Source organism: Prionailurus bengalensis, chromosome A1, assembly GCF_016509475.1.
Source record: "Prionailurus bengalensis isolate Pbe53 chromosome A1, Fcat_Pben_1.1_paternal_pri, whole genome shotgun sequence".
NCBI lineage: Eukaryota > Metazoa > Chordata > Mammalia > Carnivora > Felidae > Prionailurus > Prionailurus bengalensis.
The window spans coordinates 173,833,813-173,850,041 of record NC_057343.1 but is presented as its reverse complement, the minus strand read 5'-3'; positions in this window follow the sequence as shown (position 1 = coordinate 173,850,041).

Below are 16,229 nucleotides of genomic sequence, written 5' to 3'. Positions count from 1 at the left end.
TGCTACTCCTCTGGCGGTTGTCTGGGTTATTTAGGCAGGTGTAGGTGGAATCTAAGTGATCAGCAGGACACGCGGTGAGCCCAGCGTCCTCCTACGCTGCCATCTTCCCTCCTCCTCAGACTTTGTTTTAAAGTCTTTCTTGTCTGATAAAAATATTGCTACTCTAGCTCTCTTTTGACATCCATTTGCATTATAAATGTTTCTCTATCCCCTCACTTTCGATCTGCAAGTGTCTTTAGATCTGAAATGATTCTCTTGTAGTAAGCATATAGAGGGGTTTTGCTTTTTTATCTACTTTGTCACCCTATGTCTTTTGATTGGAGCATTTAGTCTATTTACATTCAAAGTAATTGTTGATGTATATATATATTTATTGCCATCTTGTAACTTGTTTTGTGTCTTGTTTTGTGGTTGTTTTGTAGTTTTTCTGTGATCCTTCTCTTTTTCTCTTTTCTGGTTTGCTGGTTTTCTTTGGTGATATACTTGGATTCCTTACTCCTTATTTTTTTGTGTATCTATTACTGTTTTTTTTTTTTTAATTTGTGGTTACCATTCAGTTTATATATACAATCTTCTGCATATAGCAGTTTATATTAAGCTGATCACTTACTTTTGAACCCATTCTTTACTTCTCTCCACTCCCTCCATGTTTGAGATATTTGCTATCATTTTTTACATTCTTTTATTCTGTGCTCATCTTGGTGGATTTTTACAGATACACTTACTAACACTGTTTTTGTGCTTCCTATTTTTCTTACTCTTATGGTTTTTGTTTTCCACTCACAGAGTCCCCCTTAACATTTCTTGTAGGGCTGGTTCAGTATTCATGAATTCTTTTAACTTTCGTTTGTCTGGGAAACCCTTTACCTCTCCTATTCTGAAGATAGCCTTGCTGGATAGAGTATTATTGGCTACAGACTTTTCCCTTTCAGCACTTTGAATACATCATGCCATTTACTTCTGGCCTGCAAAGTTTCTGCTGAAAAATCATCTTGCTTTAGGGCTTCTTTATGTGCTCTTTCTTCTGGCCAGAATAGTCTTCCTTCAGCTAACTCCTATTATTAGTCAAAGTTCTAAAAAAGCAGCTTTCTCTGACCATCTAGATTAGGCTAGGACTCCTGTCATGTCACCCCTGGCTTCTGCCCTTCTCAGAAATATGATCACCCTTATGTCTTGTTCAACCTCCTGCCTCATTTGGTGTCAGACCTCACGCTCTGTGGGCAAGAATGTGCCTATCTGGGTCACTGTGTTTCCCCAGTAGTGGAGAGTAGAGCACCCCAATTTCAGCTTTAGGTGAAGGAAATGGACCCTAAGTTCATATTCTCTGATCAGAGTTTACTTTCCCATGGTTTCCACCACTCTATTCCACCCAGCTTCAATTAAATCCCATTGATACTTTCAGAGACCAATTGTAGCCAGACCCACAAATAAGCAGCATCCCCGAGGTTTGCAGTCATCCCTCAATAGTATCCCAGGGGAAGGTGAGTCTATTTCAGGAGCCAAGAGGTGAGGGATGTCATGGCTCACCCTCTTCATGTGGAGTCTCCCTTTAATGACATCCTTGGCTTTGACAATTTGGACTTGATTTTGTTGAAGATGCCAACCAGTGAATTTCCTTATAACATAAAATGTCAAATTCAAATAAGAGATGATTATATTCCAAAAGGGCAACCAGCACAAGGCTTGGTAACATGTGGATGAGATCAGGCAGAAGCAATGGGGGCATGGGTGCCTGGTTATCACCTGTGTGCACATGTAAAGATTGAGTTACTGGGCATGCTGAATATGATGGAAACAGTGACTTAGAACCATATAAAAGCAAACATCTCCTGAAAAAATTTAACCAATGACATCATAGAGACCCAGATTGACTGAAAAATAGGAGGAAAACCAACGTGCTCATGTGATCTCCTGGAAAAACCCAGACGTCAGGGTGATTGGAATGGAATAGCACATGAACCTGACTGGAACTCAGAGAGAGGCATAAGATCATCACAAGCACTCAGGTTATCCAAAATATGAGCCCAAAGTGGACTTTTCTGGAAAGAGCTCTCCACATGTTGCGAAGGCTTCTGGGGTGCATCTCTTCACCCCAACCAATTTGAGATCAGTCCCCCGCCAATGCATGCAGGGTTTCATGTTAATATCTGGTTAGACACAGAAAACACCAGAATGAATTGCAGAGTAGGAGGCAATAAACGTTTAGGTTAGAAAGTCTGCAGTTTATTTTCACTCTTATTTCTCCTTCTTGGGATAGTTCATCCATCCTGTTTAACCCCTTCCTGCTTAGCATGATGAATCACAAAGGAGTCTACATCTTCTCTTATCCAAGCATCTCCAACTGGAAACCCATTCTCTCCCCAGTGCTGGCCAAGAAATGAGTTCTGTTCCCCTCCAAATAGCAAGGAAACCTTGTGGGGTTGGGAGCGGTGGGGAAAGCCAGGAGATAGACCAGGCCAGGCCATTTCCCACCAACCAGCAGAGGGTAGTGAGTGGATGCTAGGTCTCTTGGACCCATCTACACAAGCTTCTTGGCTTTAAGGAAGCTCTTGAGGTACTGTATCTGCCAGATGCCAATGGCCACAAGGATTAAGGTCCATAGAATGGACTACAATGGCACCCACTGATTGGTGCTCTTGCTGGCCTGCCAGAAGCGCTCCTCTTGCCTGTGGTAAGGGAGAAGGGAGAAGGTGCCTGGCTAGACTGAATTTCTCCCCTCTCTCAAGAGGTGGAAGACTTACTCCCTGGGAGGTTACACATCCCTCCTCCCAACTGGGCCAGCTGAGCCCCTCACCCTCCAGTAGTCCTGCTCCTTCTTGATCTGCTTCATCTACTCCACCTGCTCCACCAGCTGCTGCATGCACAGATGCTGCCAGGTTAGCTTGTTGTTGGCCCCAAATTCTGCAAAGTCATTTGTATGTCCACCCAACTGCATGTCCAAGTGAGTGACCTGGGGAACAGGGAAGCCGAAGGTGGGGGTCAGGGACCTTGCCTCTACATAGAGCCTGAATGGAGCTTGCCAGAAACCCAGCTCCCATGCCCCAATGTTGGCCTAAACAGGCAGTTCAGTTCCTTACACTCACTGACTTAGGGACTGGCCCTGCTCCGGGTGCTGAACACCAGATCAGGACTTGCCTGCATAGAGTTCCATGTTCAAATGACAGAAGGGATGGGACAACATATTCAGAGAAATAGAGGTATGACTCAAGTGTTTGAGACAGACTGTTACTAGAAGTACTGTGTTGGTGAGAGGTGACCACGGAGAGCCCGGGAGCGCTGAGATACAGAACAGCTCTGAGTTTCACATTATGAAGCTTGGTCTTTACCCTAGGGATGGCAGGGAAACAAGGGATGATTTTAGGTCGCAGTGATTCCCTCACAGGGTATCCTCTCATCTTCATCCCCTCTCTGTATGCTTACTTTCTGTATCCCCTTACTTCCTGTATCCCCTTGTTTCCCCAGCCCCCATCCAGGCACCACCTGCTGCACCCTTCTTACCCCAGGGATAGAGATGTTGAGCCCATGAAATGGTCAGCCTCTTGCCTGCTGCACTCACCAGCTTGCCAACATAGAGGAGGGTGAAGTGGATGGACTGAAGATGAAGGCAGATTTGGTGCTCTTGGGGAGGCTGGGAGGTAGGTGATGGTGAAGCTTCCCTGAAGGCCATACTGATGGACCAGGAATTTCTAGAGGACTCAGCTTCCAGTGAGCATATGTACCTGCTTCCAGGAGAGGAAATCTGAGGGTCTAGGTCCTAGACCCCCATCGGCCAGACCAGAGGGGAAGGTATGAGGGAAATGGCATTAGTTTGGGCTGGAAAGTCTCAGATCCCAGCATCTCCAATACACAGTATTCTGCAGTTTGCAAAGAGCATGATCCTCCTTGAGCTTTCCTGCCTGTGAGGAGACAGGCCCTCCTCTGAGAAATGGAGGACTAGGCATTGATGCTGAAGGCCGGTGTGGCTTCAAGGAGTCAAAGCCCACTTTACCCTGTTCTCAGTGTCCTTCACAAACATGAACAAATTGATCTACTGTGAAGAGGGCTGCTACTTTTCTATAAGGGATCTTATAGTTACTTAATGGAAAAACAGTATGGAGGCTCCTCAAGAAATTAAAAATAGAACTACCATATGATCCAGCTTTCTCTCTTCTGGGTATATATTAAAAGGAAATGGAACCATTATCTGTACTTCCATGTTGATTGCAGCAATATTCACGATAGACAAGGTATGGAAGAAGCTAAGTGCCTGTCAATGGATGAATAGATCAAGAAAATGTGATACATATATTATCTCTCTATATAATAGAATATTATTCATCCTTAAAAAAGAAGTAAATCCTGTAATTTGCTACAACGTGGATGAAACTGGAGGGCATTATACTAAGTGAAATAAGCCAGACAGAGAAAGACAAATACTGCATAGTAAAAAAAAAAAAGGTCAAACTTATTGAAACAGAGTAGAAGAATTGTTGCTAGAGGCTGTGGGGTGGGAGAAACAGGAATACTTGGGAGAGGAAGAAGTCAGGTACTAATATGCCTTTGAGTTGCTAAAAAGAAGCCCTGAGTCCTGCTGTCCTAGAAGAGAAAAAAACACAAACTCTGCATGGTTTGGGAGATCCTAGAACAGAATGACATGTACTGCTTCCCCAGGTGGAGCTCCAGAGAGGCAGCCCAGGAAAAATGGTGGTGTTATGTGCCTAGGCAGGTGGGGCTCAGTGTGGTGTAGAGCAGCAGGAGAGATCCAGAATCAGCACTTATATACCAGACCTGAAGCTGCCTTGAAGCTGGGAACAAGCAACGAAAGACTCAGATATGACCTATGTTATTTGACAGCCAAAGATCAGAAACTCTTTCCCACACTTCCTGATGACTTGACACCCTTTAAATCCCCGAGAATTTAGAAGCAAGCCTAGGGATGGACTAGGGGACCCCTAAATTAATGGAGATTAGGTTAATTAGAGAGAAATTAAGTCCACGCATCTGTGGAATGAAATCTGTTCTTACCACCTGAGGTTTAAGTAATTGTAAAATTTCTTCCAGCTCTATCATTTGTTATATACAGAATTATACATACATCCAAAAATACATATTTTGCTAATACTCTATGTATCTAGTTAGTGATCAGCTTAAAATGTGTATTAATATGTTAGCCACAAGGTGGTACCAGAAAGCTATCTTTGGCTTTCGGTCCTCGGCTTTGAAAGTCGCTGATTTTACTATACAACTGTAAACTACTGTAATAATGGCACGAATCATAATAAAAGTTGAGATGGAAGCAGTTGGGTTCATGTGACGCAGTGTTTGTATTTAAAAATCATAAAAACAGGCTCTCTAGAAGATGCTGCCAACTAGTTTGTACTCTTCCTCTTCCTTACCCACTGTCATGTCATCATAGAATAACCCGATCATTACCCAAAGCACCAATCACTAATATATTCAGTAGTCATACAGAAAATGTAAATAGACACACTCTCTTAAGACTTAGAGTTTAACATTTAAATGGATATTTTTATAAGATGTGCCTCAAAACCATCTGGAACACCCTTTAGCCGTCTTCCAAACAATAAAAAGCTCAGCCCCCAAATGTGAACACAATAGGTTGGCAAATGCATCCTGTAACTTCTGGAGCCCTTGCTCTCATACTATGAATGACTAAGAGGAGGGAAAGCTCCTTTTCCTGGTTTATCTCTCTTTCTCTTTTTTTGGTCTTTGTTTGCTATTTTTTTTTCTTAAATTCCTCACATTAGTGAAATCATATGGTATTTGTCTTTCTCTGCTTGGCTTATTTCCCTTAACATTGTACTCTCTAGATCCATCCATGGTGTTGCAAATGCAAGATTTCATTCTTTTTTTATGGCTGACTAATATTCCATTGTATATATACATATACTACATCTTCTTTATCGGGCTCCTAACTATAGAAAACAAACAGGTGGTTACCAGAGGGGAGGTGGGAGGGAGAATGGGTGAAATAGGTGAAGAGGATTAAGAGTACACTTATCTTGATGAGCACTGAGTAACATATGGAACTGCTGAACCACTGCATTGTACACCTGAAACTAATATAAACTATATGCTGACTACACTGGAATTAAAGTAAAAAAAAAAAAAAAAGTAAAATATACCTCTTTCAGGCAGTCTTGCTAAGTTCCCTTCTCCTATCCAGTAAATGTAATTTGTTTTTTTTTTTAAGTTTATTTATTTATTTTGAGAGAGAGCACAAGCAGGGAAGGGGCAGAGAGAGGGAGAGACAGGATCCCAAGCAGGCTCTGCGCTGTTACTGCAGAGCCTGATGTGGGGCTCAAACTCACAAACCATGAGATCATGACCTGAGCAGAGAGCAAGAGTCGGACGCTTAACCGACTGAACCACCCAGGTGCCCCACCAGTAAGTGTAGTTTTAAAGGGATGTACAGTAAAGGGGAAAGAAGAAGTTTGGAAAAGGTCACAGGAATAACTTTCTGATTATAGGGTTGGTAAAGAAGAGCAAGTACCATGTCACAACACTGAAGATCACTCACTGGGAACATGAAGAGGTATCTGGAAGGAAGCAAGAAATAAAGCAGTGACCCAATGTAAGCCATGGGAGTCTAGTCTGTGGTCTGGTAGCAGAGAAAATTTACTTTCCTTGGAATTGGAACCACTTTATGGATTTAAAGATGGAAGTGACATACATATGTCCTTGTAGAATGTCAAGGAAACCATGCTGTTAGGATGCTAGTCAAAGGTAGGCTCTAAAAATCAAGTGTGGAAATTATGACACTTTAGGGATTTAACTGTGTTTGTAAAAAGAATCAGATGGGGATCTATAAGAGGATGCAGTAGGGTTGGAGGAGTGATGTCCCTAGGTTTCTCTTTCAGGAGACTGCTAAGATGGACTTGGATATGAAAAAGGGAAGTCTGTCTGTCCATGGATCCTTCTCCTGGGAATCCCTTCCTGGGGCCCTCTGAAGAGAAGAAAACATAAAAAACCTGCTGAAAGAAAAAAGGTTTATCCCTGAATATTGAATGTTTCCATTTTATTAAACACTCTAGTTTTTATTTTTTATTGAGTTTTTAATTTTACTTCTAGTATAGGTAAACATACAGTGCTATATTACTTTCATGTGTGCAATGTAGTGGTTCAGTACTTCCGTACATCATCCAGTGCTCATCATGAGGAGTACACTCCTTAATCCCCATCATCTATTTAACACGTGCCCCCACCCGCCTCTCCTCTGGTAACCATCAGTTTGTTCTCTACAGTTAAGAATCTGTTTCTTGGTTTCTCTCTTTCTTTTTTCCTCTGCTCATTTGTTGTTAAAGAATCCAGTTTTATTTATTTATGTATTTATTTTAAAAAGTTTATTTCTCGGGGCGCCTGGGTGGCTCAGTCGGTTAAGCATCCGACTTCAGCTCAGGTCACGATCTCGCGGTCCGCAAGTTCGAGCCCCGCGTCGGGCTCTGGGCTAATGGCTCAGAGCCTGGAGCCTGCTTCTGATTCTGTGTCTCCCTCTCTCTCTGCCCCTCTCCCATTCATGCTCTGTCTCTCTCTGTCTCAAAAATAAATAAACGTTAAAAAAAAAGTTTATTTCCCTTTTTTTTTGAGAGAGAGAGAGAGAGAGAGAAAGGGAGCGAGTGAGGGGCAGAGAGAGAGAGAGAGAGAGAGAGAGAGATAATCCCACACAGGCTCTGCACTTCCAGTGTGGAGCCCAAATCAGTGCTTGAGCTCACCCGATGCGGGACTTGAACTCACAAAGAGTGAGATCATGACCTGAGCAGAAATTGGATGCTTAACCGAGTCACCCAGGTGCCCCAAGGATCCAGTTTTTAAAGCTTAGGTCAGATTTACCCTTGCATGTGGTTGAGGAAGAATTAGACACTTTCTCCTGTAGCTCAATAGTGTATTTATATCCCACAAAATAATGAGTTTATTTCCCCCATGGCACATTTAGTACTTTGTAGATATAATGCTTTGTCTCTCACTGGCATTTTCCTTTAAAATCTTCACAGGCAATCACTGAATCTGAGTGGTGAATATATGGATGCTCTTTGTACTGCTCTCTTTTTACTTTGGAGTATGTTTGAAACTTGATAATTAAAAAATAAATCATTAAAAGTCTTTCCAACTTTTTCAATACCTAGCACGTTGGTAAACCTATTTCTCATGTGGGATAGGTCAAGAGGGAGGTTCCTTTAGGAAATGCAACCACCTTGTCTGGTTGGGTCTTCTAAAAGTAGTCAGAAAACTTCTTGGGGTCTGAGAAGTGCTCTGGATTCATGTAAAAATAGCACCAGCCTGGTAGTCTCTGGGAGAGGAATAATGTTTAAGAATATTCCCTTGCCAGGGACATTTCTTTCATGCCTGATTTGGCAAATTGACTCATGGCTAACACTGGAAGGGAAGGGGGCCATGTGATTAAAAGGGGATTGTATTAGTCAGCTCAGGCTGCTGTGCCAAAATACCCACCGGCTGGGTGGCTTAAACAACCAAAGTTTATTTTCTCACAGTTCTGGAGGTTGGAAAGTCCCAGATCAATGGCTGGCAGCATCCAGTTCTGGAGAGAGCTCTCTTCTTGGCTTACAGATGGCTGCCTTCTTGCTGTGTGTTCATATGAACTTTCTTTGGAGTGTGTGTGTGGCCAAGGGGGAGAGAGCAAGCTCTTTTGTGTCTCCTCTAATAAGGCACTAATCCCATCATGGGGACTCTCATAGCCTCATCTAGCCCTAATTACCTCTCAAAGGCCCCGTCTCCAAATACTATCACATTGGGGCTTAGGGTTTCAACATGTAGATTTTTGTTGGTGGTGTGGAGACACAAACATTCAGTACTTAACATAGATGTAAGGAACTTTGGAATCATGTGCTAAAATTCACGTGGACTGCTACTGATTCAAGTCCCCTCAAACTATTCCCCAACTTTAATCCTTTTGTATTTCATTTCCTGCAACAACTGGTCTATTCCTTGGGGTGGTGGAGTCCAAGTGCACTAGACTCACATCAGTGCCTTCACACTCTTCTTCAGTCCCTTCTCCTACTGCCCACAAGACCTATTTATCTAATGGACTATTTCTACAAAGTTTTAAATGAGTGCTAAGGGCTGAGTAGTCTTCCAGGGGCATTTCCATTTTAATAGGGATTCTTAAAAAGAACCTCCAAAATTCAAAGAAAAAAAATCTCTTCTAGTGTAGTTTCAGGAAATGCTATAGCTAGTGAGGAGTTTGCAAACTTGGGATTTCATCTCCTTATGCTCTAAATCACCACAAAGTAGTCACTATTCTCTCTGCTTGTGAGACTGACCCTTGTCAAGAAATAGGCGACACATGAGCCAAGGGCAATTCTACCTTACTGATAACTTGCCAATAATGGATGAATGAAACCTTTCGGCAAATAAATAATGGAATTTTAGAAATACCAGCCAGATCATGTTACAGATGAGGAAATGAAAGTATAGCTTAGCTGGGTGGATTGCCCAATATTGCATAGTAACTTGAAGATCCAAGATTAGAACACCTTTCTACTATACCATTTCATGTTAGTGCTCCAGTTCTGTCTCAGATCATTAGACATCAAGACCAGCCTCTGGCAGCACACCCTCTCTCTGGGCCTGTTAATGAGGAGGTAGATGAGGGGGCCATTTCCTCATCAGCAAGCCTTTAATTTCATAGCCCTGAGCACGTAATTCTGTGAGTTTCATGCTGTGTTAGGCCTCAAAGATTAGTTTGCGATTTCCTGTTAAAGCAAACCACACATGTTGAATTGCCAGCTGTTGCCACCTCACCTACTCTATTCATAATTCAGAACGTCTGGCACTTTCCAGGTAGACACAAGTCTTGTTGCCTTAATTATCAGTGCAGTGAAATAACAAGCATGAGTCTCTTCTATCTTTACAGGTTCCTGGGAAGATCTGACATCACAGAGCCCTGTGGGTTGGAGACGTACTGGATTTAATACATGTTTCAGACACAAAGCCACCATCTCTATCTCTTATATTCCTTCTAAATCTGGCATGACTATAACCTGGTGTGACTATGGCAGATAGGCTGCTCCTGGACCATCTGGTCTATAGCAACTTCAGGACTTGGCTGTTGGGAGCAGCCAGAAATGTGGAAACAGTCAATTCATTGCTTCCATGTTGGTGAGAGGTTATGGAGAAAAGGCAATATTAGCCTTTGGATAGATTAATAACAAGGAGGAGTGTTAAAGACATTTTGAGGCCTTGTGGAAAAATTTCACATACAAAGTAAATAGAGTATAATGAATCCCCATGTACCCATCACACAGCTTCATTCTTTTTTTTTTTTTTTTTAGGGATTTTTAATGTTTATTTATTTATTTTGAGAAAGAGAGAGAGAGAGAGAGAGAGAGAGAGAGAGAGAGAGAGAATATCCCAAGCAGGCTTCATCCTCAGCATGAGGCCTGATGTGGGGCTTGAACTCATGAACTATGAGAATGTGATCTAATGGACTGAGTCACCCAGGTGCCCCAACAATCTGCCATTCTTGATCCATCTGTACCTTTACACACTTCCTACTCTTAATTATTGTCATTTTTAAAATTAAAATATATGTACATTGAAATGCACAATTTTTAGCTATATAATTTGGAAATGGACATACTCATGTAATCCATACCCCTGTCATCTTCTTTTGGCACATTTAAAATATATAAGTTGGTAGATAAGGTAATAGTTGGTATGTTTTAGCTTTTCTCATTTTCAAATCATGAAACATTGCTGTGGATGTTCCTCATTCTGGGGATTCTTCCCTTTGCTCCTGCCCTCCCATTTCAACACTGCAAGATCAACCCTTCCTCCTTCACCCTTATGTCTCACACTGTTTGCCTCTGCACATTGGCTTTGGATTTCTGCCTCATTCCTTGGATTTGAAGATCCAAATGATATTTCTAGTAATTTCTTCATTGGCTCCACCTATCTCAGATAAGAAGACTGTTCCAATCCCTTCCCAGAACCCAACAGCCTAGCTCACTCTTGATTATTTTGCCTGCTAGGAGAGAGAAATGGAGGAGTCCAGCCTTCTTAGCCCACCCATGTCACCAACTGGAAGGGAAAAGGGGCATAGAAGGAACAGAAATAAGGTGCGTTCTTCTTGATCACCCCAAGTCTAATGAATACAGGATGAATGAAATGGAAAGGAGTAAGAGAGATGCCTCAAGCTATTCATGATCAAAAGAAAGGAAAGCAAAAGTAAGGCTTCTAGGCTGAGTGTCAGGGTGATAATTCTAAATTTAAGTATATTCCCCCTAAGGCAGTATATTTTAGCCAGATACACAACCAGATACACACTCACTTTATGCTATACCCCAGAAAAACATACATTCACAAATGAAAAAGTTTTCTGAAGCTATATATATATATGTATGTATATATATGTATATATGTGTATATATATGTATATATATGTATATATGTATATATATATATACATATAGCTTATATATATATAGCTTATATATATATAGCTTATATATATATAGCTTGTATATATATATAGCTTATATATATATATATATATATATATATATATAGCTTCAGAAAACTTATGTAATATATTTCTCTAGCTCATTAAAAAAAAAAAGCTTGTCACCATCCACTAAAATGATTTTGTAACCCTTAGATAGGATATAGACCTGCAGTTTTAAAACTATGCCTAAAGTCTTTGAGATGTTGGGTTGATGCCCCTCTCTCTGGGGTTCTTGGACTCACCATTTCCTTCACTGGCGGCCAGTTTGATCCCTCACAGAGTATGGTTGCTCAGCTTGAATCCAGGATACCCAGACTCCTTACAGGAAATGATATTTAGCTAGGGATTATTTAAATCCAATCAATACTGAGTACCTGCTACATAGAAGGCTCCTCTTCACAGCCTGCCAAAGTTACCACAGTTGGAGTGGAGGCAGCTGCGGAGTCAGCCATCATCTGAGGTAGCCATGCAAATGCTCAGCCTGCCCCTCAATTTCCTGTTGTGTTTGCCACACCCTTCAGCTGCAAGAAGAAATGCAAGCCTCTCACTGTGTGCTGTGTGTGCAAAGAAAGTACCAGGCCCATTTTAGAGAAATCTGAATCTAAATCCTATATAGCTGACTTCCTATATCTGAACCCAGAAGGAAAAATATGAAAAAGAAAAGGTCTGATATCAGCTATCCAACAATAAATTTTTTTAATTTTTTTTATTATTGAAGTATAGTTGACATACGATGTTAAATTAGATTCAGGTGTACAACATAGTGATTTGACAATTCTATACATTACATTATTACATTACATTATTCAATATTCACCACGAGAAGTATAGTCACCATCTGTCACCATACAACATTATCACGATATTGTTGACTATATTCTCTGTACTTTCCATCTCTGTGCCTTACTTATTTTATAACTGGACTTGTGTACCTCTTAATTACCTTTACCTATTTCATGCATTCCTCTACTGTCTCCTCTGGCAACTACCAATTTGTTTTCCGAATTTATGAGTCTAATCTAAAAAACAAAATCAATGAACAAACAGAAATAGTTCTTTGATTTTTAGATTACACATATAAGTGAAATCAATTTATCCTTCTCTGTCTGACTTATTTCACTTAGCATAATACCCTCTAGGTCCATCCATGTTGTCACAAATGTCAAGATCTCATTCTTTGTTGTGGTTGAGTAATATTCTATTGTGTATATACACCACATCTTCTTTATCCATTCATCTATCAATAAACACTTGGTTTGCTTCCATATCTTGGCTATTGCAAACAATGCTGCAATAAACATAGAAGTACATATATCTTTTTTGAATTAGTGTTTTTATTTTCCACCCACTGGTCATACTACATACTGCACCACAAGAAGCTGCTGGAAAGAGTAGAACAGCCCCCTAGAAGCACAGCTAATTTGTCATCTTGAAGATGATACTTTATGAGGATGGTGAACCACCTTCCAGGGCTCAGTATATATGTTGAATCAAAGACTTCATATAGTGCTGCATCCCCAATAAGAGGTTTCCATGGGTCTAGAAACCAAAAGGTAGAAGCAGGAATGACCACACTTGCCTCAACTCACTATTGGGAAATTATCCAATTGGGAAATTTGTGCCTCTTGTCCCCAAAGCTCTTGCCTCTGCAGGGTTACGAGGTCTGTTCTCCAATGGAAGACCACTTCCATCAAGGGATACAGACAGCAGCAGGCAAGAAGAGTCATTATCTTGGCTGAGGTAATTGACACTGATCATCAAGAAGAGGCAGTGCTACAATTACATAATAGAGGCAAAGAGGAATAGGTTTATACCTCTTTGTTCTCCCGTCAGTTTAACAGTAAATGAACAAGTGCAGCAATCAGAGATGAGAATCTGGGTTGTGTCACCCAGTAAACAGCCTAGGCCAGCTCTTGAGGGTGAGGAGATCTGACTTGCTAGTGGAGGAAGGGGACAATGAGTAGCATTTGGGACCCTAGGACCTAAAGCAGTGGTGGCTATTATAATTTTCCCACTAAACTTCCTCTTCTAAGATTCCCCCTGAAAGAGAGGCTCACCAGAATCTTGGAGGAGAGGCTCCCCAAATATATATGAAGGAGTAGATCCAATGGCTCAAGAAGTGACCTGTGATGAAAAAGGGAATGTACCACACAGTTCTCCCTTCAAGAAAGGACTTGTTGGGGCACCTGGGTGGCTCAGTCAGGTAAGTGTCTGACTCTGAATCTTGGCTTGGGTCATGATCTCACAGTTCATGAGTTCGAGCCCCGTGTCGGGCTCTGTGCTGGCAGTGCAGATCCTGCTTGGGATTCTGTCTCTCCCTCTCCCTCTTCCCCTCCCCCTACCAAACAAACAAATAAATAAATAATAAATAAATAAATAAATAAATAAATAAATAAATAAAAATTAAAAAAAAAAAAGAAAGAAAGGACTTATTGCCCAGCTTCTAAGAGTACTGTCAGAAAACAACCTTCAGCTGTCAGTCCATCGGGAACTGACTCTTTACTTGGGCACACTGCTATTAATTTTTTGGATTTACTCCTCTTCACTTACCTCCCTCCACCCCATAAATAGGGATGATAAGTACTTTCCCCCACTCTATAGCATTAAATAAGGTATTTAAACATTTATTTTTTTTTTTAATTTTTTTTTCAACGTTTATTTTTGGGACAGAGAGAGACAGAGCATGAACGGGGGAGGGGCAGAGAGAGAGGGAGACACAGAATCAGAAACAGGCTCCAGGCTGTGAGCCATCAGCCCAGAGCCCGACGCGGGGCTCGAACCCACGGACCGCGAGATAGTGACCTGGCTGAAGTCGGACGCTTAACCGACTGCGCCACCCAGGCGCCCCAAGGTATTTAAACATTTAAATCAGTACTTACTGATTTGTGATAAGGGCTCAATAAATGTTCATTGAGCTCCCTCAACTCTACCTTACTGTTTTCTCATTTATTTCTCATTTACAACCTCATTTATTAATAAATAATTGGTAATGTGGGTAGGGAAGGCAAATCACCATTAAACTATATGATTCTGTCCTCAAAATGTGTGCTTCAAGCTAAGAGAGCTCTGGGACATCATTGTGACCTGGGGAAGTAAAGGAAGGCTTTTTGAGGGATATAGGAACTTAGCTGGGCTTATAAAAACACCTTAGAGAGAGAAGGGTGGGTAGAGGGCACCAGGGCAGGTGTGTGAGTGTGTCCTCATTCCAACTCTAACATGTGGTCCTAGTTTAGGTAAAGAGAATTTGGAATGGCAAGCACCAGGTAATCAAGTTTTCACAACTCTGCAATGGTTTTATTTGTTATAACTGGTAACTTTGGACATAAAGGACAGTATGTCTTATAATATACATGGTGTATTTTGAAATGTATGACATAAATGTGAAGTGTTATTATAACCAAAAGGAATCCGAGAAGAAAAAAAAAACTGGATAAGGACGATGTTGAGCTATGTACTCATCTTGGATAAATACATAAAACCTTTGGAATTATGACATAACCAGTACTGTTAGATTTATGACCATGGGTATTGCTCTCATTCCAAGCTCCTACTTTACATTTATCATCTTTATATTCATCTGGCATCTCTATTTTCAATGTCTTACAAATTTCTACCTCTCCTAGTAACCTTTTCAGCTGAAATTTCATATGCTTCATATTAGCTCAGAAGCAAATTCTTTTCTGGAAGGTTGAACCTATCTGTTCAGCCATTTCTGAATTACCCAAGCATGAGCATAATGTTGCTTAAGAAATTTGTCAAGATCCACTTTTTTGTATGTTCGGATTTAATTCAAGATGGTTTAAATTTAAACCTCCAGAGCTGTCATGCACATATTCTCCCAGGAGAAAAACATTCTTTGCTTTGAAATATAATTGGTTGAGGTTTACACTCTACTTTCTGTAAAAATGAAGTGTGGTTATAAAGAGATCTACTCAAATCCTGGAAAATCCTTTGGTTTCCAGACCCTCCATACATGTGTATTTAGAAAAATGCCCTTTTTTTTTTCCTTTTCTTTGTGTGTTTTTTTTTTTTTTTTCTGGCCCCAAACCATCAATTGTCTAGGAGGATTTGAGGGTAACAACTCCTGTCTGGCTGTATTCTCAGACAGTAATAAAAGTTTTATTCTGTGAAAAATGAGAAAAAGATTCTAAATATTCATTTATTTTTTAGAAACTTGAACATTGGTCCTTGCTCTATTGTAGACAGGAGTATTTGTGTTGAGAGTAGCATCTTTTAGCAAATACTGTTGGATATACTGACAGAATTTTTCTAAGATGACATTTTATTCAATGTACAAATTATAAGTGCCCTGGAGTCCTGGGAACATAACAGAATTAAAAAGAACTGAAGTCGGATGGAGTGGATGGGGCACAGAAGGGCGAAAAGAGAGCAAAAACAGTTTCCTTCTGACCTGGTAGACAATTCCAAGACATATGGATATCTTCTGGTTTTATTGCTGCATGACAAATGACCTCAAAACTTAGTGGCTTAAAACCACAACAATCCTTTAATTATTGCCATCTTATCTCTGGGGGCTGTCAGGGCTCAGTTGGACAGTGTTTGCTCAGGGTCTCTAATGCAGTTTCAGTGTCTAGGTCTAGCATCATCTGAAGGCTCTCTCATTCACTTGTGTCTGGCACCTGGGCTGAGAAGACTGGAACGTCCTAGGCTCCTTGGACATCTCTTTCTGTCTTTACACGGTCTCTCCAGCATGGAAGCTTAGTGTGGACAAATTTCTTTCAGGGCAGTTCAGGGCTTCCAAGGTCCC